Source organism: Nicotiana tabacum, chromosome 1, assembly GCF_000715075.1.
Source record: "Nicotiana tabacum cultivar K326 chromosome 1, ASM71507v2, whole genome shotgun sequence".
NCBI classification, from domain to species: domain Eukaryota; kingdom Viridiplantae; phylum Streptophyta; class Magnoliopsida; order Solanales; family Solanaceae; genus Nicotiana; species Nicotiana tabacum.
The window spans coordinates 218225944-218251914 of NC_134080.1; the positions used below are offsets into that span (position 1 = coordinate 218225944).

Sequence of the window (25971 nt, forward strand, 5' to 3'; positions counted from 1 at the left end):
ATATTTTTGTCATGCATCATCTTCATTCTCTCTTTGTATAGTTTTGTGTTCTTAAAAGTGTGGTAGCGAAACTCATCAAGCTCGTGTAACTCTGTGACTCTACTTGTACTGGCAACTTTTATATCAAGATTCAGCTGCCTCAATGCCCACAAAGCTCTATGCTCTAACTCCACTGGTAAGTGACACGCCTTCCCAAACACCAATTTATACGGTGACATGCCGATTGGAGTTTTGAAAGCAGTACGATAGGCTCAGAGTGCATCATCTAACTTTCTCGCCCAAGCAGTTCTTGTAGCATTCACAGTCTTTGTCAAAATGCTCTTTATCTCTTTGTTCGAAACTTCCACTTGCCCACTCAATTGTGGATGATATGGGATAGCAACCTTGTGGCGTACATCATACTTTTCTAATAACTTTGTGAAGGCTCGATTACAGAAGTGAGTGCCTCCATCACTAATTATTGCTCTTGGAGTGCCAAATCGTGTGTATATATTCTTTCTAAAAAAAACAATTACCCTCTTTGCATCATTTATAGGGAGTGCTGCAGCCTCCACCCATTTAGAGTAGTCCACAACTATGAGTATGTACTTGTTTCCATATGAGCTGACAAAAGGCCCCATGAAATTGATTCCTCATACATCAAACACTTCTACCTCCTGAATTGGGTTCATAGGCATCTCATGTCGGCGGGAAATATTCCCGATTCATTGGCATTCATCACAACCCTTCACCCATAAGTGCGCATCTTTGAACAATGTCGCCCAGTAGAAGCCCGACTCCAACACTTAGCTGCTGTCCTTACTCCCCCAAAATGGCCACCATATGGTGACGCGTGACATGCCTGCAAAATAGAAGATTGGTCTATCTCAGAGATACATCTCCGGATCATGTTATCAACACAAATCCTAAACAGATAAGACTCATCCCAATAATACATGCGACAATCACGAAAGAAATTTTTCTTTTGGACAGAGGAAATGTCATAAAGAACAATATTGCTCGCCAGATAGTTTGTAATATTTGCATACCATGGCGCTACCTCAAAACTCGTGGCTAATAGTTGTACATCCGGGAAAGTCTCCACAATCTCTTACACCTCAATCTTCTTCTCGGCTCCTTCCAGCCTAGATAAGTGATCAGCCACTTGGTTCTCCGTTCCCTTTCGGTCATGGATCTCCAAGTCAAATTCTTGCAGCAGTGGCACCCATCGAATCAGGCGTAACTTTGACTCCTTCTTCTCGATTAAGAATGGTCAGTATAAACAATTACCTTCGAGCCTATTAGGTAGGACCTGAATTTGTCAAATGCGAACACCACTGCTAGCATCTCATTCTCGGTCACTGTGTAATTTAGTTGGGCACCACTCAGAGTTATACTTGCGTAGTATATTGGATGCATGACTTTATCTTTTTGTTGCCCAAGAACTGCTCCCACATCATAGTTACTCGCATCACACATCAGCTCAAATGGTTGCTGCCAATCAGGTGCAATTATGATAGGTGTAGTTACTAGCCTCTTCTTCAATTCCTCAAAAGCTACCCTACAATCATTAGAAAACACAAAAGGGTGATCTTTTTCAAGATATTTACTCAGGGGGTTAGCAATTTTGGAAAAATCTTTTATAAATCTCCTATAGAAACTAGAGTGCTCGAGGAAACTTCTTATTGCTTTGACGGAAATAGGTGGCGGAAGCTTTTCGATCACATCAACCTTAGCACGATCTACCTCAATGCCTTTACTCGACACTAGGTGCCCCAAGACTATACCTTCCTGTACCATGAAATGTCACTTTTCCAAGTTGAGTACCAGATTAGTCTCAATACACTTCTTCAATACTCTTCTCAAGTTCATAAGGCAATCATTGAATGAGTTCCCCACCACTGAGAAGTCATCCATGAAAACCTCCATTATTTCATCTACCATATTTGTGAAGATGACCATCATACACCTTTGGAATGTGGTGGGTGCATTGCATAGGCCAAACTACATTCTCCAGAAGGCATAGATACCATAAGGGTTGGTGAACGACGTTTTCTCTCTATCCTCTGGGGCAATAGAGATCTGATTATACCCCGAGTACCCATCCAGAAAGCAGAAGTGAGACCTCCCTGCCAATCTATCTAGCATCTGATCAATGAATGGCGGTGGAAAATGGTCTTTCCGGGTAGCCATGTTCAACTTTCTGTTCCATACAGATTCGCCAACCTGTGATTGTTTGTGTCGAGATCAACTCGTTCTTCTTATTTTTCACTACCGTCATACTGCCCTTCTTTGGCACACACTAAATGTGAGCATGTGATTTTTGCCCCATGTGAATTACTCCCATAAATTCAAGAAAAATAAATTTTTCCCATTATTTGCAAATTCGTAGATTTTTATTAATTGTTTGCATTTTCTTGCATGTTTAAGTTTTATTTAAATCATGAAAAATACCAAAAATATTACGCATAGCATTTAGGCTTTATTTTTAATCGGTAGTTACTTGTTTTATAAAAATTGAAAATCACAAAAAATGCTTCATTTTTACACTTTTTACTTTTATTGATTTTTTCTCTTTTAATTTAGGATTAAGTAGTTTTATAATTTTTATAATTAGTTAATTAGTTTAATTTCATATTTTTAGATAATCTAGGATTTTAATTTCTAGGATTTTAATTAAAAAAGGAAAAAAAGAAGGAAATAAGGAGTTTATTTAATTGGGTTTAAATTCGGAACTTGGGCCATTTTAAAGCCAAAATCAACCCAAATAAATGGCACCAAAATCTGTTCAACCCAAGCCCAATCTCCCTACCCAAATATCCATTACCCTTTACCCTACCCCTACATATAAAAAGACAATTTAGAAACCAAAAAAGGGGATCCATATACCCTTCCTCAAAAAGAGAGCAACGGCGTATTCCTTTTCATAGAGAAAAAATCAAATAAAAAAGGGAACGGGGGACCTTACCCTTTCAAAATTATTTTTCTGCAATGGACACACATAGGCATAAAGAAGGAGAAAAGGACATCATTTCAAAAAGTGTAAAAAATGACACAAGGGAAGTGGGAAAAAAATAGAAGCGAGAAATTAGATTTCAAAAAGGAAAAGAAAACAAAATCCTCCCCAATTTTGCTACTTGTTTGCTTCAAATTAGAGCCAATCAATGATGCTACTTATTTTGATCTTCAACAAGCGAAGCTACAGTCCAAATTAAGCCAAGTTGATAGAGTTTCGAGGTTCCGGCGAGGTCACCTTTAGATCCGGTCATTGTTCAGTTTGTTCAAGCCAAAATTCCGATTCTGGGTTTGCATCATTAATACAAAGGAAATCACTGATATCCGCTGTTGTTATCTGCTGAAATTTTGGGTTGAGCTTCATTCAATTTGGTCTTGACTTTTAATCATTTCTATTCAAGTTTTCTGGTTCAACCAGTTTCAGATCTGGGTTTGGTTTGGTTTAGCTGATTTTCCTTGCAAATGAGGTACACACATGACGATCTTTGTATTCCTGCTTGTTTTTACATGAATAATTGATTGAAACTACCTCTAAATTTGGTGTGTGAACCCTGTTAAATTCCATTACTGGATTTATGAGTTTAGTAATGTTTTCTGATGCTACGTTTGGTCTCATTTGAGACAATTTAATTAATTTCAACTATGCAAATTCTATGTGCATCATGAAATCAATTTATGGATTGTTGCTTGCTAATTGTATGCATAACTGAAGTTAAAAAGGCCCTTTACCGGTTTAGATACTTTCTCTAGTTTAATTTAGTATAGAAAAGGGTTGTAATTAAAAGAGATGTTTTATTCCAATTTAGTTCATTTCTTTCTGCCATAATTCCGATTCTAGATAACGTGTATTCGAAGCTTTGGTTTAATTTTTGTTTATCTTTGTTCCTTTGTTTTGATGGATGAAAATCATGTGACAAATTCAGTTTGTGAATCATTTGGGACTTCGTTCCCATAGGCTGTTGGGTCCCAAGTTTTAGCCCAATAAGACTTACACGAACTTGAGAATCGAAAGCCAGTTTTCTAATTAGCTGATGTTTCGATTGGGTTGAAGCAACATTTTGAGTAGGTTGATCTCTTTAATAACTAAATTAAGTCATATCACTCCCATTTATTTGCACTGGGTATGAGTTTGGGCTGGTAGTTGATGAATGTTGAGTTGACATACATGGCTCCATTGCTCTCAACTTCAACACGTGATCTCAGATTTAAAAAGACATAGATATGAACATCCGTAATTCGCTTTAGTTGAGGACAATCTTTTGGAATAATTTGAGGCGTGCCATGCTAAATGAAATCCCTAATCCCATGGCCCTTGCTTAATTAATTTTTATCCTTAAAAAATCGGGGCGCGCCATTTAGTTGAATTTTCCATGGCCCTCGCAAAGTTGAAAGTGCATAGTTGCTTTAGGCGCGCTATTTTAAAAATTACCTTTCTAAACTCGGGTGTGCATTTATGTGACCCAAATCCAAGTCCCAACAACGTTAGATGAAATGTGTCGTAAACCGCGGGTGCATTTATGTGACGTGGTTCAAGATGTGTTTTAGATGACGTTGAATCTTTCCTAATAAAACAAATAATTCAATAAAAGCGGCTCAAAAGTTTAAAATTGCACCATAGGTTAAAACATATACTAGATAATAGGCCAATTATAACAGTTGAGCGACCGTGCTAGAACCACAGAACTCGGGAATGTCTAATACCTTCTCCTGGGTTAACAGAATTCCTTACCTGGATTTCTGTGTTCGCGGACTATAATACAGAGTCAATTTTTTCCTCGATTCGGGATTTGAACCGGTGACTTGGGACACCATAAAATTATCCCAAGTGGAAACTTTGAATTTTTAATAAAATGATCCCGTTTCTATTGCCATTTTATATTGGAAAAAACTTCCTTATATACCCCTTTACGGGGGTGTAGGAAAAAGGAGGTGTGACACTGAATTGGCTGACCTAGTTACTGTCAGAGACGGGGAATATGATTCACGTATCTAACCACTTAATCACTTCTTTCTTCACCACTTCTTTCATGCTGGGGTTCAGCCTTCTTTGATATTCTCTAGAAGGTTTGTGCCCATCTTCCCGTAAAATCTTATGCATACCGAAGGCTGGGCTGATACCCTTAATGTCTGCAATAGTCCAACCAATTGTAGTTTTGCACTCCATCAATACCTGCAACATCTATTCTGCCTGCACATCTAACAAACTAGATGAGATAATAACAGGTAAAGTTGAGTTAGGTCCCAAGAAAGCATACCTGAGATGAGGTGATAGGGGTTTCATTTCCAACTTTGTTGGCTCTTCTATCGATGGCTTAGCTGGAAGAGTTTTCCTTTCTTCTAAGTGCAAAGGCTCAAATTCGAGCTCCCTTCTCCAGAAACCCTGGCCTTCAAGAGCAAGTATCCACTCTGCGAAGTCCTCTCCATTTGCTTCATCTAAGTTCATGAGACAGGCTGCTAGAGGGTCTTTAGTATTCAATGCCTCATCTTCCTCCTCCAAAATTATATCCACGGCTTCTATTAGAGAGCAGTTAGCAAATTCACTTGGTCGCCGCATTGATTTATGCACCTTGAATGTTATTTCTTCATCATTTAGTCTCATTTTGAGTTCTCCAGTTTCACAGTCAACTAAAGCTCTCCCAGTGGCCAAGAATGGTCGTCCCAAAATTATGGGAATTTCCTCGTCAACTCGACAATCGAGAATGACAAAATCTACTGGGAACACAAACTTCCCAACCTATACTAATACATTATCAAGGATACCAGAGGGTCTCTTCACTGTCTGGTCAACCAGCTGTAGTAACATGGACATGGGTCTAGCTCTTCCGATGCCAAACCTTTTGTAGATAGCAAGGGGAATCAAGTTTATGCTTGCCCCCAAATCACAAAGTGCCGTAGCAAATGCATAGTTGCCTATTGTGCATGGAATTGTGAAACTCCCTGGGTAAGACAACTTCTCAGCTATGGGTCTCATCACAACAATACTACAAGTTTAAGTCAGTGTAACCGTGGACAAGTCTTGAAAGTCGAACTTACGAGACATCAAGTCCTTCATCATTTTTGCATAACCAGGTATCTCCTTTAAGGTATCAATCAATGGAATATTCACCTGAATTTGCTTCAACATCTCCAAGAATTATACTGCTCATCTTTCTGATACTTGGCCAATCTCTGTGGGAATGGTACTGGAGGTCACTTCTTCCTTGTGATTTAAGCTTTATCTTGCTCAGGCACTACTTCTACTATCGTTTCTTGTGCTACCTCAGTCTCCTTCGCAACCTCTTTTTCTGTGCTGGTGTTCTCTTGTGCATGTTGTATCGTCACCTCAGTTAACCTTGTTAAATAATCTATCTCAATGGGTACTGGCACAAATGTTTCAGTAGGTCGGCTTTCACGAGCAATTTCTTGCTTCAGATCTAGGTCTCTAGCATTTCGTAGACTCACTACCATAAGCTGTTTCGGGCCCTACTCTTTTGGATTGATTTGTATGTCTGCAGGCAATGTCCCTTTATTGCTGATTCATGTGAGTCTACTCTCTCAGTTATTTTTCCAGTGGACCCAATCAGTTGTTGTAGAATTCCCTTAAGTTCAGCAAACCCATTATCTTGTATCACGATCTATTTTTATTGAGGTTGTTAATAAGCCTGCTACTGATTTTGTTGGTTGTAACCCTGTTGCCTTTGGTAGAGGACCACTTGACCCTGTGGTCGCATAGCTCCAGGATTGTTGTTGTTATTGTACTGCTGTTGTACTGGTCTGTATTGTTGATTCTGCTGACCCCAATTTTGACCACCTTGCCTATGTCCGCCATAGTTGGACACATAGTTCATATCTTTCTAATATTGATGATTGTCACCTTCTGCACTCCACAAGCAAACATATGGTTGGTTAATGTATGGCGTACATAAGCCCCAATTAGTTGCGTCAACTATGTGTACATACTGCTTCTGGCCTGATTCATCTATTTTTTTGGTGAGGATACTCATTTGCGTCACTAAAGTGGCCATATTTTCAGTTATGGAGTTGTTTGGGTCCAAACCACTGAATGAACTACAGAAGTGGTTGTAGAGTCTTTTGTCATCCATCCTGAGTTTTGGTCCATCTTATCAAGTAGGATCTTGCTTTCTTTAAATGTTTTGCTAAAAAATGTTCTACCTGCTGAAGCATCAACGTTGGCCTTTAAGCTGCCTGCCAATCCCATGTAAAACCTCTGCCCCAACCTCTACTCCGGAATGCCATGATGTGGACACTTAACCAACATACCATTGAACCTTTCCCACATTTCTTGTAATGTTTCTGTTGGTTTCTTCCTAAAGCTTAATATCTCATCAATTTGTTTAGCAGTCTTATTGGGTGGGTAGAACTTGTTCACAAATTGCTTGACTAATTCCTCCCAAGTAGTGATGTAGTTTATGGGGAGTGAATTAAGCCAAATCTGAACCTCTCCCATCACCAAGAATGGAAACAACAACAACAACTTTATTGCTTCCGGTGTCACATTAGGTTGCCTTTGCGTGACACATATCGACAGGAAATTCTTCCGATGCTGCTGAGGATCTTCAACGCATGACCCTGATAACAGTCCCTTGATCTGCAACAAATGCACCATGTTGTTTGTGAGTTGAAATGATTCTTCTTGTATCTGAGGAACTGTAATTGCGGTTGCTAGGTTGTTGGCAGTGGGTTGTGCCCAATCGTACAATGCTACTTTTGGCACAAGAGGCACCACATCCTGATTGTTCGAGTCATTCCCATTGTTTCTGTTGTTTACCTCATCTCCCATGTCGGTTCGATTTGTTCTGTTGAGTTCTGTTGTTGTTTGCCCTTCTTGTTTGCACGATTCAGTGCCTTGAAAGCTTTCTCAGGATCTGATAATGCTTCGAACAATTCACCAGTTCTTGAGGAGTTTCTAGGCATGCACATGTAATACCCAAGACAATAAATGTTAGAATTTCAATATATTTAGTTTAAGTTGAAGAAATTGACTACACTAAGAATTCTAGCACTTATTTTAGCTGCAATTAATAATACCATTAACTCTCCGGCAATGGTGCCAAAATTTGATCACGCCCAACTATGTCTTATAAAAATGACTAAATGATCGTTGCAAATATATTCCGGTCAATAAGTCCGGAGTCGAATCCCACAGAAAATTACCTATTAAACACAGCTACTAGACTCACACAAATTCACGTGATCAATACTCAGAAATATTTAAGTAGCAAGTTGGATGTTTACTAACTAAATATTACGTAATGAAACTGCAATAAATATTAACTAACTACGAATGGGTTGTAGACAAGAATTGAAATGATCTCAGATTATGATTTTCCCTATTGTCGAAATTTTTTTCGCTACATCTTCTATAAATTTACCTAAGTCTTCTCTACCGATCATGAGCACTCTGACTGTCGTAACTCTCTCCCGAGTAATTACCACAATATACTAGATATATTCTCCTGAATTACATTAGCTGGCCTTAAGTACAACTCACTCAGATCGTAAAAGTTTCGTTATCCCTAATTCAACTTTTAAACCATTCGTATTAATCTCTCATGTACGTTAAGAGTGATGTTGCTCAACAACTGCCTAAATATGTACTCTCTCCCATGTAATACATAATAAATAGGCACAATTAATTGAGGGTCCTTGAATCAACAACAATAATAATATAGTTGAACAAATAGAGAGAATACTACGGCAAACCTATATTAACGTAATAGGAAAATTATCCTCCAATAGGTTCCATCAAAACCCTAGATTAGGAATTTTGCTACTAATAATTGTTTGCATAACTATAATAGAGGAATTCATCATCAATGATAAAAAAGGGAAGAAGAAAGATAAAAACTCGTTTCCAAATCTTCTGTCTTGCTCCTTGCCTGTTCTTGCCTTCAAACTTCTTCTAAAAACCAAGATACCCTCTTTTTGAGGGAGCTAGGCTTCATATAGGTCAAGGAAAATCGCCACTGGAATTATAATTTTAGCCTTGAAATAATTTTTCTCGGAGGGACGTGCGCGATCGCACACCTGGGCAGGTGACCACGCATCTGGCCATGCACTTTGTACAATTTCTACCTGACTTGCGTGGTCAATGCGCGGCCGTGCACCTGGGCCATTTTCTGCACTCTTCTTCATTCTTCTTTTTAAGTGTGCTAACCTCCTTCGATTCTCTAACGAACTCCCAATTTACTCCATAAACTTTTACTTGGCCTTCAATGCTCCATATTAGCTCAAAACGCTCCTTAACCTCCTTGTAGCTCGGAATTTCTCCTGCAAAGCATAAAAACTCAATCAGAGAAATTTATTACCATTTTACGCTTAAACATTAGTAAAATGCAGCCAATTTAGAGTGCAAATAATGGCTAAAATACATAATTACAGCCTACTATAAGTCATTTTCATAGTGTCTTAAGATCTATCCATACTTTAAGGTACCCGGTGGCTTCCAAGTTCCTTCTAAAATTGCCAGCAACCAGAGATTCTACCCACACTTTAAGGTGAACACAATTATAATTTTTATCCAAGTTTTAACTAATGCTAAGATTGCTTGCATTTTAATTCATGAACATAATGTTAGTATTGTATTGGTGCAATTGATGAAACACACATACGTGTTAAAGTTTCACAAAGTGAAGCACCTAAATACCGTGGGAGGAAAGATTATCCAACACAAAATGTATTGGCTGTATGTACCTTTGATTTAAAATTCACATATATTTTAGCTGGGTGGGAAGGGATGGCATCTGATTCAAGAATCATGAAAGAAGCACTAAACAAACAAGACCCACTAAGAATTCCAAAAGTTAAATATTACATAATGTTTATCTAAGTGCATATAGGTTATGTGATGAATAAATAGTTAAGACTTTTATCTTTTTATCTTTAGGAAAATATTACCTTGTCGATGCTGGATTCATGTTGAGAAGTGGACTAATTACGCCATATAGGGGGAGCGATATCACTTGAAAGAGTACTCAAGAAATCTACCTCAAAATTCTCGCGAATTATTTAATCTGCGACATGAATCTTTGTGTAATGCTATTAAACAAGCATTTGGAGTTCTTAAAAAGAGATTTCCTATAATTGCTAGTTCTACAGAGCCATCATATGGTGTTGACACCCAAAAACTTATTATATTTGCATGTTGTATTTAGCATAACTACTTGAAAGGTGTAGATCCAGAAGATTGGTTACTTGCGGAGGTTGATGGTGAGCTTATTAATGATACAAATGTGCCTGAAGAACCTTCAAATACCAAGGAAAGCAATAAGGAATTTAAGAAAGGAGAGTTGATTCGAGATCATATAGCAGCTGACATGTGGCTTGATTACCTAGCTTAATTTTCTAGGAAGTAAAACTCAAATGAATTTTTCGTGACTATTTATTTGATTCCGTGCTAAGTAATTTCTATATGTTATTTTTGAATTATAGACAATATGTATTGCAGTTTTCTTTATTTTATAACTCTTATGAATATTTATGTGTAATTTAATTTTATTGAATCTAAATTTTTTGATTCATCTTAATTATGTAGTTGCCAATATGCTGAAAAGGTCAAACCATCCTCAAGCGATATAAATATTTTAGATATCAATTCTATTTGTATTTGGTAAAATGCATGGACGACGCCTTAATTGATGCATTCTATCATCAACATATACCTAGTAAGAGAGTTGGTGGAACCTTCACTTCACACACACTGGATAATATAGTGAATGAGCTACAATCAAAATTTTCTGATAAAGTTATTAACAAAGAGAGAGTTCACAATCGAATGAGATTAATTAAAAGAAAATTAGAAAGTGCTATGACACGTTTCAAAACAGGATGAGTGGGTTTGCATTGGATTCAAGTACAAATACATGGAATGTTGAATCTGAAGTATATGGGATCAATTAATTCAGGTAAGTTCATATTTATTTGTTTTGTTCTTAGTTTTCAAGTTAAAATGTTTATCCTATTTTCTTTATTAATTAATGTGATGTACTTTTTATATGTAGGCTAATCTTGAGGCTGCTGAATTGAGGAACAAGCCGATTAGAAATTATAATACGCTAATGGTACTATATGGAAAAGATAGGGCTACTGGAAAGCATGCCGAAATTGGATCAGACATGTTGAAAAAAAGTGCTCATAATAATTTGAGAAGAACAAGTACTGCTTCATTGACCATTGATGAGGTAGATGAATCAATTTCTATAAATGCGGCTTCTTTGGAAAACACTAAGAAAGATGGGCAAGATGAGCAAGAGAAAACAACTCCCAAAACGCCTAAGTTGAATGCATATTCAGAGGCACCTATTTCTAATAAGAATAAAAAGCCAAAATAAGACCATCTTGAAGGTATGGCTGATATGTTGAGAGGTGGGATGGATAAATTGGCCAATGCCATAAATCGCCTATCAACTATGCCACCAATTCCAGAGAGTGAGATATGGCATATGGTGAAGGCGATGGATTTGGAACCGCGTTTGGTCCCAAAGGCTTATATATTTCTTTTCCAACATTCAGACGTGTGCCGCACTAACTAGATGTCTATGGGGAGAACGCAAAATTCTTTTGTTGACCATGATGTCGGTTGACAATTAAGTTAAATTTATATTATTATAACTATTAAGGATTTTATGATGAAGTAGAACGCTTCGTTATTAGAAGGTATTATGTTATGCACTCAAGTTTTGGATTATATACAAATGCTTGTTACTAGGAAATATTATTCACGATCTAAATTTTGAATGATGCGTACTTGGTATAGCGTCTACAAGAAACTATGTTCATATAGCGTGGCAAAATTTCTTCGATTGTAATGCTAAGAAAGATATATCTATAAGTAAATATCCTATACGATTTTATAGTCTTGACTACTCAACATTTTTGGCTTATAAAACAAAACTTGTTTTTTACTAACTTCACTAGAATTTGCATGGATGGAATAACTTCTCTCTCTATATATATTTATATATATATATATATATAAAAGACATAACTGGTGATAAATTAGTCGAAAGCAGTTATCTTAAACTTTTTTTTTTGCTAGAACGAAGGCTTTTATTAAAACAGAAAGTTAACAGGGTACATTTAGTGGAACTGATTGTAGAGATGCAGTCCCTATTACATCAAAATCTAAGTGCTGGGTAATAAAGTGAGGAGGGTTATAAAAAACTACTACATCTGGGGAAATAGAGCTAGTAGATGTTTTCCCAAAATGTGCTAGAGCATCTGCCACTCTATTGCCTTCCCGCAAGATGTGATTGAGCTTCGCTATTCCAAGTTTATGCATCATCGACCTGCATGCATTAAGGAGAGATGAGTATTTTAAGTTCCTGATAGCAAAGATATTTGTTAATACATGTGAATCAGTTTCCACCAGTAATGGACTAAAGTTGCATGTTGTGGCTATCGCAAGACCATGGTAAAGCGCCAATATCTCGACCTGTAGGGCGTTGGTAACAGGGATGTGCAATGTATACCCACAGATCTAATTGCATGTTGCATTACGGAAAACTCCCCCAATGCCTCCTTCATGAGTAGTTGGATCAGAGGAGCCATCAATGTTAAGTTTGATGAACCCTATTGGTGGTTTCTCCCAGCTTACTGGGATTAAGATGCATCGTGGAATGGATTTAGTGTTGTTGGTAAGGAAATAGATTTGAGTGGCCTGTGCAATGATGTTAGTGGGACTAACAACAATTTTAGTGTGTTCAAATGTATTGCGATTTCTAGTTAGCCAAATATTCCATAATATTACGGGAGTGAGAATCTTAAAAGGCACAATTATTTGGCGATTAATATGGATGTGTTTATTAGAATGGCAAATTGTTTTTAGCTAGTTGATATAGTTGCTTGGTGGCAATTGGATATTACAATGTGCCCATATGAGATTTGTCGATGTACACTGGAGGAATATGTGGGGGAGGTCTTCCTAGCTATAGTGGCAGATATTACAATTTGTTGTAGGGGCAATTTTTCTGGCATAGGGGAAAGAAGTGGTTGGTAGGCGTTGGTGTAGGAGGAGCCATAAAAAATATTTGAGTTTATTTGTAGTGGGTAGTGACCATTGCCATTTGTGGGGAAAGTTGTTGATGTGTATGTGTGCTATGTTTGTGATTTGTTGGTAGGCTGACGAGGCTGTAAATTCGCTTGGTGTAGGGTGCCAATAAGGTGTATCAATGGCATCTGGCATTCGATCAAGAGCGATGTGGTTAATGCGAAGCGTTAACTGAGGAGGTAGTTCAAAAGAAAGGGTGGTAAAGTTCCACTTATTGTTGTCGATAATGGTAGCGAGGGAGCTATTGAGTTTGCTTTTAGGTATTGGGCCGTGGATGAGTTGTCGGAGGGAGGAATTGGGAGGAATTGGGAGGAATACAATAATCATTCCATAAATGAATGGATCTGCCCGAAGCGATATTCCAACCTGTGCCACAATGGCAAATATGAGATGTGTGAGCCATACTTTTCCAGTTGTAGGATGAGTTTGTGGTTATAGGTAATGAATAATAATAGGGTGATAGGTGTGTAACAGAGCGACCATATTTAGCTCTTAGCACTTTCGCCCAAAGCGAGTCAGGTGTATGATGAAATCGCCAATTAAGGCTGGTAAGCATGGATATGTTCTTTGGACGGAGTTTTGGGATACCCAGACCACCCATATGTTTTGGGGTTGTAACTATGTCCCAACTGAGTAAGTGTAGTTTTTGTTTTTGAGATATGGATCCCCAAAAAAAATTTCGTTGAAGACTATTGATATGTGTCAGTGTTTTTTGGGGAAGGAGATTATTTTGCATTGCATAGGTTGGAATAGAGTTAAGGACAGATTTGATCAAGGTTGTTCGACCTGCTAATGATAAGTATTTGGAGCGCCAACTTGCTAATTTAGCTTAAACGCGATCTAATAAGTATTGTTAGTCTGCGGATTTAGGTTTGACTATTGTTATGGGTAATCCTAAGTATTTTCCAAATGTCGATGTTTGTGGGATATTAAGGAGTTGGGATAGGGATTGACGGGTTATGTTGGAGACATTTTGTGAGAAATAGACCTTAGATTTATTGAGGTTGATTTTTTGGCCTGAGTGGGAACTTAGAAGATTAAAAATTTGGATTATGGATGAAGCATTTTTTCAATGGCCTTAGCGAGTAGGATGATATTGTCAGCAAAAGAAGATAAGATAGTTGCGGGGCAGTTCGGGCAATGGATATTGGTTCCCATTGGCAGATGTCAACTTTGTGTTCTATTAGTCGTCATAGTGATTCCATGCAAATTATAAAGATATAGGGTGATAAAGGATCGCCTTGCCGTATGCCTCTCGATGGTTGAAAGAAAGGTATGGGTTTTCCATTGACAAGGATGGAAATGGAGGAGGACGTGACGTAAGACATAATTAATTTTATAAGTTGTGGTGGAAAGTTGAGTTGTTGTAGGGAGATGTGAATGAAGGACCATTCTAAACGGTCAAAGGCTTTTTCAAGGTCGATTTTCAACATCATGTTGCCAGCTTTACCTTTTTTGTTTTTTAAAAGAATAGATAACTTCTTGGACTAGGATTGCATTATCAACTGCATGACGTCCATGTACAAAGCTACTTTGGGTGGGGTTAATAATAATTGGAAGAAAGGGTTTTATCCGAGCAACAATGATTTTTGTGATTATTTTGTAAATAGTATTACACAAGCTAATAGGACGATATTGAGTAATATGTTCAAGATGCTGGACTTTAAGGATGAGGGTGACGAATGTGGTCTTTATTTATGGTGGTACAGTTGAGGTTGTAAAAATGGACATGCACATTTTTGTGACTACTTCTTTGGTGGCATTCCAAAACTTTTGGAAGAAAGGGGGTGTAAACCATCAGGTCCTGGTGCCTTTAAAGGTTTGAAGGAGTGGACAGCATTATAAATTTTTGCTGTCGTAATAGGGGCTGTTAGAGTTGTGCCATCCTCTTGTGTGAGTGCAGTATCATAAGTAGTGGATTGTAGTTGAGTGCGACTCTGCATTTGAGTAGTATAGAGTGTTTGAAAGTGAGTAACAACTAGGTCGTGGATGTTAGTTGGGTCAATTGTCCAATTTCTTACGGTGTCTTGGAGTCCTAAAATGCGATTTCCCCATCTACGTTTTATGGTTGATAAATGGAAGAAGTGGGTGTTCGCATCCCGATCATTTAGCCATTGTAGCTGAGATTTAAGCTTCCAATAATCTTCTTCGTATTTTAGTAGGGTGATAAAGTCAGTAATGAGGCAATTTTCTAATAAGTTGTAGTGAAAAGAGTTTTTGTCTTGGGGATCCATATTTTGTAAACCTTTTAGTCTGGCAATAATAATCTTTTTTTTTGTAGAATATATTACCAAAGGTTTGAATGGTCCATGTTGTTGCTAGATTTGTGAATTGATCAAGGTTATGGAAATATTGTGGTTTATTTAACCAAGTAGAGTTAACAATATTGAGAAAATCTGGGTGTTGTAACCACATTGTTTCCAATCTAAAAGTGGGTGTAGGTTTAGAAAAAGGTTTGGTGAGATTAAGAAGGATTGGGCAATGGTCAGAGTGAGTGTGAGGGAGATGTTGGACTGTAGAATCTTCAAACAAATGGATCCATTTATCATTTGCAAGGAATTTATCAAGACATTCCATTATTAAAAATTTTGAGCTATTAATATTGTTATGTAGTTTAGGTTTATTTATCCAAGTGAATCTCGAACCAGCGAAACCTAAATCTATCATACCAAGTGAGTTTAAACAGTTGTTAAAAGTATTTGAGCGCCTAATATTGATATGATTCCCACCAAATTTTTCAGCGGAGGAAGAAACTTCATTAAAATCTCCACATAGTAACCATGCAAAGTGGTGGTGTTGGTTGAATTCTTTTAGATTATTCCACAAAATTTTTCTGTTGCTATAATTTGTACTAGTGTAGACGACAGAAATTAACCAAGGGTTTGATCTAGGGCATACCTGAACTGCTGCATGGATTTCCTGACTTGTGACGGTGACCGGATTGACCGTTAATTCATTGGAATGCCATAGTAGCACGATGCCACCCGTTGAACCTTGAGTGGCCACTTGGATGAGGTCACTGAAGTTGTAATCCTGAAGTAGTGCAGTGTGATCAGCCATCTTTATTTCAGTTAAACATAAAATAGAGGGAATGTTCCAATATAGAAGAAATTGCAAGTTGCGATGAAATTCTTAATTATTGGCGCCTCGGCAGTTCTATAACATGATCTTCATTAAATTATCAATGAGCAGTGGGCTCCTTCCTGGAGCTAGTGATAATTCCAAGTGGATCCGAAGATGGGGTAGATTGTATAACTCCGTTGGAAGTAAGGTATCGTTGAGATTCGGAACCATAAGTATGACATATTTCTCTTTCATGGAGAAAGGGTAGTGATGAATATTGAGAGATGTCTTCCTGAGTGCATTGGGAATGAATATCAGGAACTTTTTTTTATATATATATTTTATGGCATGGAAATCTTCAGGGAGTCGTTAAACATCAGTGATTCCATGAATATCTCCAGGATGTCTGCTTCTTCGTCGTCCTCCATAGTTGGTGGTTGTTCCTCCTATAGTGGGGAGTGCAAGGGCGAGGCAGGCAGATTGAGCTCTAGTTCCTCGTTGAGTTGAGGTGTGGGAGTAAGAGGACCCTCCACCTGTTGAGGTTGTGGGTCTGCATACCATGGTCAATAATTGGTTTGTTGGGATAATCCCCAAGTGGGAAGCGGGTGCTGCAAATCTTATCTGCCACTGCTGGTACTGTGTCAGCTAATTTTGGATCTGAAGAGTGTATTGGTCAAAATCTGACCACCCCGACCAGGTTTCCCATGACCCCTTTTTTAGCAATCGGGTAATGAAAAGTCAATAGAGTCCACTTCATTTCTCCTCCACAATATCTGACAAATCGAAAAGAGCAATGCCTGGAATCACGACCAGAACGCACCGCTGACCCTAGTGTGTCAAGTCACGCTGAGGGTGAAGGGATTTCAATTGTATATATAAAGCCCAGGAAGGCTTTCAAGGGGGGGGATTCTCTCCATTTTTCCCACAGAAGGAAAATAAGAACAAAGCTCCATTCTTGTATCTTGTACAGAAAAAAGCAATTGTCATATTCTTTCCTCCGGGACTGAGGAAGAAGGCAATATTGAGTCTTAATGATATTGTTGATATTTTCGTTATCCCCTACACATTTATTATTATGAAATCTCTTGGTATGGAATCAATTAAGTTTGACTACAATTTACTCCTTCACCGTTGATTAATTTATCCAAAAAGAGTCTAACATCTTTTGAGTCAAACAATTTGGCGCTGTTTGTGGGGATTTCTTAGTGAAAACTCCTTGTTTATCCTAGATCAAGGCTGAGAAACACAATCATTCACCGAAAGAAGCACGAAGGGAGAATCTGACCCAAGCAAGACATGGGAACAATACGTTAAGGGAAAAAAAGCCGAGTGGGTTTACCGAACCTGGAGTTACTCGCCCCATCAGCTGCAAATCTTCTGAATTAGGCAAACGGTGCTCCAAAACCAGATCTCCCCCACCGAACCACCGGACAGAGGCGAAGAAAATCTCACCCTCACCTTCCACACTTAGTCAGGGCAAACACATAAGATCCGAGTGAATGAACAAACTCGAGGACATCTAGGTTGAAGAACAAAAGGCACTTTAATACAGCAGAAACCCACCCTGCCGGCAGCATCTTCGAGCTGAACGGCCGGAGCCAGACAAGAAAACTATATTGTGCACACAACGCGAGCCTATACGAAACGTTGACGCCTGTCCACTAGCGTTGCACCATATGATGCAAGCAATACCAAACAAACTGGGCCTCATATGGAAGGTGCCCAATCCTCCAGAAACTGGGACTCTTACGAAAGGTGCCCAACCCTCCAGAAACTGGGACTAGCGCCGGGTTTTGTTTCGATAAGTTCAAAATAACACCCTATAAGGCCAAGGGCCTTTGCCATCAAAAAAAAAGAAAAGGTTCTACCTCGATCGAACGACGACGGCTGTTATTTCGATAAGTTTGAAATAACACCCTTTAAGGCCAAGGGCCTTCGCCATCAAAAGAAAGAAAAGGTTCAACCTCGATCAAACGACGATAGGATGTTATTTCGATAAGTTCGAACTAATACCCTTTAAGGCCAAGGGCCTTCACCATTAAAAGAAATAAAAGGTTCGACCTCGATCGAACGATGACAGACTGCTATTTCGATAAGTCTGAAATAACACCCTTTAAGGCAAAGAGCCTTTACCATCAAAAGAAAGAAAAGGTTCAACCTCAATCGAATGACTACGGGCTGTTATTTCAATAAGTTTGAAATAATACCCTTTAAGGCCAAGGGCCTTCACCATTAAAAGAAAGAAAAGGTTCGACCTCGATCGAATGACGATGGGCTACTATTTCGATAAGTTCGAAATAACACCCTTTAAGGACAAGGGACTTCGCCATCAAAAGAAAAAAAAGGTTCGACCTCGATCGAACGACGACGGACTGTTATTTCGATAAGTTCGAAATAACACCCTTTAAGGCTAAGGGCCTTCTCCATCAAAAGAAAGAAAAGGTTCGACCTCGATCGAACAACAACATGTTGTTATTTCGATAAGTTTGAAATAACACCCTTTAAGGCCAAGGGCCTTCGCCAACAAAAGAAAGAAAAGGTTCGACCTCGATAGAACGACGACGGGCTGTTATTTCGATAATATTCGAAATAACACCCTTTAAGGCCAAGGGCCTTCGCCATCAAAAGAAAGAAAAGGTTCGACCTCGATCGACAACGGGATGTTATTTCAATAAATTTGAAATAACACCCTTCAAGGCCAAGGGCCTTCGCCATCAAAGAAAAAGGAAAGGTTCGACCTCGCTCGAACATCGACAGGCTATTATTTCGATGAGTTTGAAATAACACCCTTTAAGGCCAAGGGACTTCGCCGTCAAAGAAAAAAGGAAGGCTCAACCTCGCTCGAACGATGACGGGCTGTTATTTCGATAAGTTCAAAATAACTCCCTTTAAGGCCAAGGGCCTTCGCCAAAAAGAAAAAGAGTTTGACCACCACCGGAGGAAAAGAAAAACCGGGACTCATCGGGCGAGCCTCTGTCTCGCTCCAAGGCCATGGACAGCCAGAATAAAAAGTGAAGTACAAGGCAAATAATGAAGAAGGAAACTTTTATTTATGCAATGTCATAGTGCGGGCTATCGCTGCTTACATATGGCCCAGGTCAACCAATAAAAAAAAGAGGAAAGTAGAAGAGAAAAAGAAGACGGAATGAACAGACGACAATCAACAAATAAAATAAAAATAAAAATAAAAACAAAGGACAACACTCTTCATTCGGCATCATCACTGCCATCATCATCGTCACTATCGTCACCATCTCCACGAGCTCATCATTATCATCATCTGCACCCCTATTGGCTTCGGGTGTCGCCGCATCGTATCCACAATTGATGCGAGCCTCACGAGCCTTCGCTCACGCTTCCTCGTAAGCAGCCTTGACTACAGTGCCCGCCTCCCACAAACTCTTATAGATGTCCCGCTAGGCTTTAGCATAAACCCAGAGCTCATGCACTTGGCAAGGAACGGCAGCGGAGGACGACGCAACCTGGGCCTGTAGTCATGCATTTTCTACCTCCAAGGCCGCGACTCGATCTCCCAGAATCGACGCCTCCTGATCAATCGTTCCAATGCGTTCCTCGAACCTCGCCTCCCTAAGGGTAGTTGTCACTCTCTCCGACTCCTGTTCAGATTGGAGTACGCTGATGGTGTCCTCCAAGGCCGCAGCCCTCGCCAAAGCCTCAGACCAAGCTCTCTCAATGTTCTCCAAACCGACAACTTTGCTCTCCATCGCGGTCAACTTCCTCATCCACTCTGTACTCATCGCCTCAACCCTGACCAAATTCTGGTCCATCTCTGACTGCATTGACCTCAACCTACCCTGCAAATGCTCTCACTCCGCCGCGATCCCCTTGCCCAACTCGAGCTCCTCGTCCTTGACGTGAAGATGCTCCTTGAGTTCGCTTTTACTACGGATCGTTTGCATCAATTCCTGGTCCCTTTTTTCCAGCTCCTCACCGAGGGTCCGATTACGAGGATGCGTCCTCAGCTGCTCATGCATCTCGCGACATCTGTCGCGGTAGCGACGGTACTTTTCCAGCATCTTCAAGAAAATCCTTGCCCGAACGTTGGCCCTGCGAATACTTTCTACCTCCACCATGTATGTCTGAAAATAATAAAGATAGGGTTAAACTAATACTTTTGAATAGGGGAAAAGGCCTAAAGCAAAAATGAAATGCAACGTACCCTCAAGCCTATGACGGCCACCTCATCCCTCAACTCAGCATCGGGGATAACCCGAAGGGACTCATTCTCAGCTTCTAAACATAAAAGGCTGAATTGCGGCACTAGATCCTCCCATTCCGCCAAGAGGTTAACGCCGGAAGGGATCTGAAGAATACGAGCCGAGCCCCCCGCGTGAACTACCGAATGAGTAAGGCCCTCCTCGAACATCCTGACATCATCAGAATCCAGGTCTGACTCAGACTCATACTCGTCAACTATCACGCCTTTTCCCCTTTCCGCTGCAGAAGGGGGAGCACGATCCGCTGCAGAAGAGGAGGGAACGTCTGAAATCACAACAGCGGTGCCAGAGGTCTGGTTCTCAACCACGACAAGGTATTGATCGCCAGTAACAGTAGGGACTTCTGGCTGAGCCACGGCGGCAGCCAAAGTTTTCGAGCGCTGACCGCCGGCGCCAATTTCAACAATCCGCTCCACCTCTATAGGAGACGTCGCGGCAACACCTTCTCCTGACCCCATCGGGGGAGAATTATCCAGGTGAATCACTGTCGGAGGTGCCATCTCAAACTCTACTCTCCATCTCTTCGATGGCCCTTCCTCCTCCCCAGTCGACGGTGACTCGTTTGTAGGACGGATGACGCTGGTCGGGACCTCGTCCTGAGAAGCGGTCCTTGATCGAGGACAACCTTGCACTACTATTGAGTAGCGAGAGAGGGTTGAAGTAGCTTTTACCCGATTAAGGTCGGGATCGATTTTCACAGGGAGCTAGAAGTTGGAGTCGGGTGTCTGTCTAAAGTGGAGTTGTGTATGTGTTCCAAATTGCACTTCTTAACATTTTTGGGTTTTTGATTTACTTCTAATTTTATCAAACTACAATGATAAATTAAACTAGAATAAGCTAAGAGTAAACTATTACGAGTTGTTCAAATGGTTAAAAGGCACTAGGGTAGTGACTTTCGCCTAGGTGGTCAATTGACAGATACTTGAGTCTAAGACATGATTGACATATTTGGGGAGTATGATATAACCATTGTACGATTTTACCCACTCTACACCTCTTGGTGGTTTGAGTGATTTTGCTCGAATTGACTTTCTCAAGACCAATCGGGTATGCAAATTTGCACAAGCAATCAAAGTTCAATTCGGGTATTACTATCTCTAAATTTGACCCTTTAATTGGGGCTATCAATCTCTTGAGTACGCCTCAATTCCTTGTTGGACCAATTTCAGAAACTTAGGCTCTCTTTCTCAAGAAGAGCCAAAGTCGACTAAACACAAACTAGTGTTTGCAACCACTAATTCAGCAATTAAATATGAAATTAGCTCAAATATCAAACACCCATAGTCAATATAGCCCTAAAACACAAGACCCATCAATTACCCACACTAGGGTTGAGCCACAACCCTAGCTTATGGGTCTAGGTACTCATAATTAGAGAAGAAAACAAAGAAATAGATGAAGAAAAACTCATATTAATTAATTGCTAAGATAAACTAGAAGGTTCAATGTTGAAATGAAGCTAAAATTACTCAAAATAGCTAAAATATTCGAAGTCACGAGCGCAGCCCAGTACCAAAACTATATTATAACCTAAAAATGGGAAAATAAGCTATTTATACTAAGTTGAAAAATCTAGACAAAAATACCCCTGCGGGGCTAGTGCGGATTGCACAAAATCACGTGCGGCCGCACTAAGGCTCTTGACTTAAAATTCAGCTCTCTGAACTCGGGCAATGAGGACCGCACAGAATCGAGTGCGGCCGCGGTGGCTTCTAGTGCGGTCCGCATGAAATGGAGCGTGGACCGCATTGGCTTCAATCTCCAAACTGGCACTTCTCTGATCCTTGGTTTTGCGGACTGCACTAAATCGAGTGCGGCCGCAATGACTCCAATGTGGACCGCATTAAATCTCATGCGGCCGCATTGCTTGTTGGCCTGGAAGTCCACCTCTCTGAACCTCACTTGTGCGGACCGCATAGAATGGTGTGCGGCCGCATTGAGCCTGCTTTGCCTGAGCTTGTCTTGTCTTGGTACTTGTGCAAGTTTTACTCTTTTTTTGAGCTGATCTTTGACATCTTGTCACTTTGTTGATCAAACCTTCAATCAAGCACAACTTGTGAGCCTTTTGGGACTATTTTTTACAAATTTCTAATCAAAACATAAGCAAGAAGGAGTATAAAATGTATTAAAATCCCTAGTTATCAACTCCTCCAAACTTAAGCTTTTTCTTGTCCTCAAGCAAACAAAATAAGACCCACCCCTTAAGGAAAATTTCAAGAAGATTCAGCTGTCCTAAAGTGCCCTCATCTAGCATCAATTGGGACTAAAAATTGCCCTCAATACAAATGATCATTAACAACATTTTACTCTTTGAAACACCATGGATTAAGTGCGACACAAGAGCATCAAGAGTTGACTCAACACATCAAAGAACTCTTTCTATTACTTTGGTCATTGTGGAACCCAAACTCACACATCCTCAAATCTCCCTAAGCAAACCTTACCTTTAGAATAGTAGCACTCAGAACGAGGTTAATGGAAAATCACTCATCTCTTTGAAGAAAAAAGGTCTAAGGCTCAAAAGGGTTGACTATGGATCTTATCATTGGTAGGTTATGGAAGTGTTCAAGCTATCATTTGGACCAAGGAGAGATTATAATCATGTCTCAAGTCAAAATTCACTTAGGATTTCGCCTCAACAAATATTCAGGGCAAGTTCTAGATCAATGGCTCGGGACTTGGACTTGCAATGCAATTTCTCACCACACAAGCTATGGGATTGCTAAAGACACAGAGTTATGGGCCCACAATGACATTAGATAAGATTTGAGCACACAATGGTACCGAAAAACTACTTGATGATTATCGGTCAACACAAGAGTCTCAAGGCCACGACTTTCACCATCCTAAACACAACAATTTATTTTTGACCATGAGATCAAAGGTAAATGTGCTAGGCCCAAGTGAAACTTTGCTTGAGGTACCCTTACCACTAACTACTAAAAAGCAAAAAGAAAAACGAACTCAAACCCTTAAGAAGGTTATCACGCCATCCATTATCGAGAAGAGTCACCCGGTTCACACAAACTCCACCTTTGGAAAGAACTATGGCATTAAGAAAACCAAAAGCTTATTACAAACATTCAGAACAAGAAGCTACGAACATAAATAAGAAGCTAAGAAAGAAAAATTATGGAAAGTAAAATGAATATATACAAGAGAAGATTTGATCGAATATACAATAGATGAGATGAATAAGTACAATGCAACATAACTTTATATACAGACCCAAAGTAAAATAAAAGTACGAGAAATGTAATGAAATGTTAAAATTATATACAAACCAAATATGAAAAATAAAGAAAGCATAAAAACTGTCAGATATATACAATAATCTAAACCCATAAAAGTAGGGCTTACCCCCCTCAAATGAAAGTTGGCATTGTCCCCAATTCCAGCTAAACCAAATAAGCACCAAAAATAAAAGGGGAAAAGGATATAGAGACTCCATATGGCCCATCTGTCTGCATGGGATCCTGAGTGGTCCATGGGTCCTCAATATGCTTGGGAACCTCAGATTAGTTCCCTATAGCCTGTTGCTAGGACCTGGGCCTGGACCTGGACAGGCTCCTGAGGTGCATCATGTGGCTGACTAGATGAAGTCTCCGGTGGGTCTGCCAACTAGATGACTGCATCGTCTGCTCGGGGAATTATCCTCTTCCTCTTGGGAGGCCTCTAGGACTGCTCAGGATGGGGATGAGTTGCTGGTACCGGGTCCTGTAGCAATAAGTCCAAAGGCAGATGATCTGCCTTCATCCTGTCAACCTCAGCCTTCAACGCCTTTATGGACTCCTTGGAAACCCGCGTCTTCCTAAGCTTCTTGTTCTCCTTAGCAAGCTCCTTGAGAGCCTTACTGTGTGAATCAACAGCATCCGTGAGCACTTTTTAGGTGTCAAGGATTTCTTCTGGTTGGCCAGAATATCCTTGAGGGCATCCTCGATAGACTGCGAGACCTGCGGAGGTGCCGACTGAGCTTTCACTGTAGTAGTGAGGATAGACAACTTGGATGAAGCTATCTACATCTAGTTGTTGATGTTGAGAAGAGCTTGGCTCAGTCGGTGTGCAGTCACTGGGTAGGCTCAAGAAGAGGATATCTCGAGATTTGCTGAAGTGGATGGACCAGGAGGAATGTCTGCGGAGGTGGAAGCAGGCTGAGTAGGAGCCACTACCACAACTGGTTTGTTAGACTGGCCAGTTGGAGCAGTAGTTGTTCCCTTGAAGTTCTTGCTCTTTGGGTTGTCATCACCCTGCATACTGTACCATGAGAACGGGGCCTTCGCTTTTACCTTTATATCAAATGGCCTTTTTTCAACTTTGAGGTCCCGGAAGTACATGGTCAAGAAGCTGGGGAAGGGTAGTCTTTGTCACCCTCACTGACTACCTACGTAATTACTCGGGACATTACCTTCCTGACATTAATCAGGTACCTCGCCATTATCGATACCACCAAAACTGCCCAATGAAAAGGGAGGGAGTTGTCATGACTAGTGGGGTCCAATCTGTTGCACACAAATGTTTCCCACCCTTTGGCTTCGACATTCAGACTTCTTCTCAAAATTTCCACTCCCGCATTTAGCCAATCGGGGATGGTACCTGGGATTGCCAGATACTGTGCCAACTAGGAACAGACCTCCTCGCCCAATTCCATCTTTGCCATATACAGTTCCTCATCCTCCTCATCAAAGTCGAGGTAATCATTTATTGTTTTCCCGTCAAAAAGCACCTTCAGATTTCGCACCTTGGTCACTTTTGTGCGGTTTTTGATGTGGGCAACATTGGTATAGAATTCCTTGACCAGGTGCTCGTTTGCATCCTCACAGTTGTTCAAGAAATACTCCCAGCCAACTCTTTCCCTAAACTGCCTCCTCACATTGGGATTGTGAGGTAATAAGTCTCTATCAACAAAGCTCCTCTCCGGGATCAACTTCCTCACCGACCACCATTCCCTAAATTTGTGATAAGCTATCTCCCTCACAAATCGGTCTTGCCACACCTCCGGGTTTCTAGTTCGTTCTACCCCGCCAACCTGGGGCTCACCCCCTTACCTCTTCTCCTATTACACCCTCTCTGAATAATGAAGCTGTGAGAGAGGTGGAGTATTCATCCTCACTGCCTTCAGCTGAGCCCTCAGACGACCCAGAAGATACATTTATTGATGCTTGGGAAGCGGGGGAAGTGGGAGGAGTGTCTCTTAGTCTGTTTCTCTCCCGCTAGTCAGGGATGTACTCTGGGATTGAGTATGAAGATATCTCCCAGGAGGGCTCGTACTCACTCCCAGACATGTCAATGGCCCTATCAGTAGCTTTAATCATCTTCATCATGTTTTTAATGTTTTGTCGGGCTTGAGCAGTCAATCTTACCATTTTTTGTTTCCCTCCCAGATAGGATTCACCTCGACCAGCTTGTTTAAAACCCTTGACTCTCTGTTTCACCATTGTCTGCAAACATCATCCACTAGGCTTGTTAACATTAGTAAAAATAATTGAGATCAGAGTTGCAGAAACAAAAATGTTGCAGACAGTTGCAGAGGTGACACAGTGCAGACAAAATGGAGTGCGTCCGTACAAAAGCTAATGCGGACCGCACAAAATGGCAATGCGGTCCGCACAGAGGTGGGGTTTAGACTAC

General features: G+C 40.2%; 1 long non-coding RNA gene and 1 other non-coding gene across 3 annotated transcripts; both read left to right on the forward strand.

Annotated features, from left to right (window-relative positions):
- The first annotated feature begins 2867 nt into the window (after positions 1 to 2867).
- On the forward strand, positions 2868 to 11730 carry LOC107822285 (uncharacterized). 2 transcript variants are annotated; one of them, XR_001656325.2, is made up of 3 exons: positions 2868 to 3461; positions 10529 to 10898; positions 10995 to 11730. It is a non-coding gene; the product is annotated as an uncharacterized LOC107822285 (long non-coding RNA). The 2 variants fall into 2 exon arrangements; XR_001656326.2 differs by having other exon boundaries at positions 10821 to 10898.
- LOC142165135 (small nucleolar RNA R71) lies at positions 7224 to 7330 on the forward strand. Its single transcript, XR_012696098.1, has one exon. It is a non-coding gene; the product is annotated as a small nucleolar RNA R71 (small nucleolar RNA).
- Positions 11731 to 25971: the final 14241 nt, after the last annotated feature.